The following is a 2,458-nucleotide window of genomic DNA, read 5'->3' as shown; positions in this document are numbered from 1 at the left end:
TTGAATATGCTTGGCCCAGGGAGCGGCACTATTTGGAGGTGTAGGTATTGTTGAAGTAGGTGTGTCACTGTAGGTGTGGGCCTTCATCCTAGCTGCCTGGAAGTCAGTCTTCCGATAGCAGCCTTCAGATGAAGATGTAGAACTCTCAGCTCCTCCTCCACCATGCCTGCCTGGATGCTGCCATGTTCCTGCTTTGATGATAATGAACTGACCCTCTGAACCTGTAAGCTCGCCCCAATTAAATGTTGTCCTTGATAAGAGTTGTCTTGGCAGGCGAGAGGGCAGCCTGATGACTCGGAAATTTGAATACCACAGTAGCATGGAGTGTGACCCCATGGAGGCTGACATCTTGGAGTCGTTGGAAGATCTAGGTTACAAGGGCCCATTGTTGGATGATGGTGCACTGTTGCAGGCAGTCTCTGCTGGAGCTGCTTCCCCGGAGTTTACCAAACTCTGTGCTTGGCTGGTGTCTGAATTAAGAGTCCTCTGTAAACTGGAAGAAAATGTGCAGGCAACTAACAGTCCAGGTGAAGCTGAAGAGTTCCAGTTTGAGTTAAAGGAAACGTTAGCAAAAGTTCCACCTAATCATGTGGGAAAGCCGCTATTGAAGAAGTCGATGGGACCAGCCCACTGGGAAAAGATGAAGCCATTAACCAAGCCATAGCCAATGAATATGAAGTCCGGAGGAAGCTGCTAATCAAACGTCTGGATGTCACCGTCCAGTCCTTTGGCTGGTCTGACAGAGCTAAGAGTCAGACAGAAAAATTAGCTAAGGTTTACCAGCCAAAGCGTTTAGTTTTGTCTCCTAAAGGTAATATTACTGCTGCTCATCTTTTGGCCACCAGACAAGACTTGTCAGAGATTCTAAGGACAAGCAGTGGGTGCATAAGAGAAAAGACTGCCTGTGCCATTAATAAGGTGCTGATGGGCAGGGTGCCTGACAGAGGTGGCAGACCTAATGAAATTGAGCCTCCACCCCCAGAGATGCCACCGTGGCAGAAAAGAAAAGATGGCTCCCAGCAGCAATCAGGAGGCCGAGGCGGAGGGAGAGGTGGTTATGAACGTTCCTCATATGGAGGCCGAGGAGGTCATGAAGAAGGAGGGAGAGGTGGACGTGGTGGCTATGACCACGGTGGCCGAGGGGGAGGAAGAGGAAGTAAGCATCAAGGAGGCCGGACAGATGGAGGTGGAGGTGGCTACCAGGACGGTGGTTATCGAGATTCGGGCTTCCAGTCTGGTGGCTATCGTGGCGGCCACAGCAGTGGCTACCGAGGTGGTGGCTATGGCGGTTTCCAAACACCTTCATATACAGGAAGTGGATACCAGGGTGGTGGCTACCAGCAGGACAGTAGATACCACGATGGTGGGCACCATGGTGAACAAGGCAGTGGTCGTGGGGGAAGAGGTGGTCGAAGAGGTCGGGGAGGAGCTTGGGGAGGAAGAGGGAGCCAGACTTATCACCAAAGGGGCAGTTTAAACAGCACTTCCAGCACGGGGGCTATCAGTACACTCACTCTGGGTTTGGACAAGGAAGACATTACACTAGCTGAGGCTACAGACTCATATTTTGCTAGAGCTCAAGTAATAGAAACAGTTTCAGAATCCTGAATCCAACATCTATTTCGAGTGAATGTAAGACCACAGGTGGCAGGCACACTCGTGCTTAGGACAACCATTTGCTGGTCTTCATTCAGCTCTTTCTCTTTTATTACTAAACAGTTTTACATAACACTGTTTATTTAAGAAACATATCTCTTCTTTCTATGAAAAACAAATCGTAAAGGCAATTTAAGTTGCCTTTAATTGACCAGTAGATTAATCCAGTTGGAACATACATGCTTCTTTAAAAAAATTACTTGAATAAAATAGTTTTCACACTTTCAATATGCAAGTTTTGAAAATGAGGATTTGCCTAGACTTTTTTTATATTTACTGCTGGGAAACCTTCCTTATATTAACAACCCATGTGTGTTTTTTGTAAACTATCTGATGTCTATTCTCTGAGCTTAGCTCTGCCCTGATTGGCATTTTATTCAGAGAGATTTCGTCACCTTTCTTTCTGATAGACCTGGTGGGTTGGTTCCTATTACGTGAGCTCTTTTGCAGACGGCACATTCAGCAGCCTTATCCTGTTGGTGGAATCCTGTACCACATGCTCCTCCAAAACCCACGAACATGGCCACAATCCATCAAGATGACAAAAGCAAACTACGTTGTGAACCGTGGTAGCTGTACCCACTTAGTTAAGTATAGCAACTCAACAGACCTGCATCCGTCTGAGACAGAAGTCCCTCCTTCAACCTTGTCTTTACTTGAAATTTGCTAGAAGAAATGGTGAGCAGACATCTGATTTATGCACTAGTTCGTGCTACTGGCTCAGCAAATGCAAATTAGCTTGCTTTAGGCAAGAGACCTTTCTTGTGACGGAAGTGCACTACGAAGTGGGAGCGAGTCCTGC

The 2,458-nt window shown here is 47.2% G+C and overlaps 1 pseudogene across 1 annotated transcript; it reads left to right on the top strand.

The window, feature by feature from the left end:
• Positions 1-616: 616 nt before the first annotated feature.
• LOC308436030 (protein FAM98A-like) lies at positions 617-1,550 on the top strand (annotated as a pseudogene). The gene has a single exon. The product of its transcript is annotated as a protein FAM98A-like (transcript).
• Positions 1,551-2,458: the final 908 nt, after the last annotated feature.

Source organism: Micromys minutus, assembly GCF_963924665.1.
Source record: "Micromys minutus genome assembly, chromosome: 24".
Lineage (NCBI taxonomy): Eukaryota > Metazoa > Chordata > Mammalia > Rodentia > Muridae > Micromys > Micromys minutus.
This window is presented reverse-complemented; position numbering and strand designations above follow the sequence as displayed.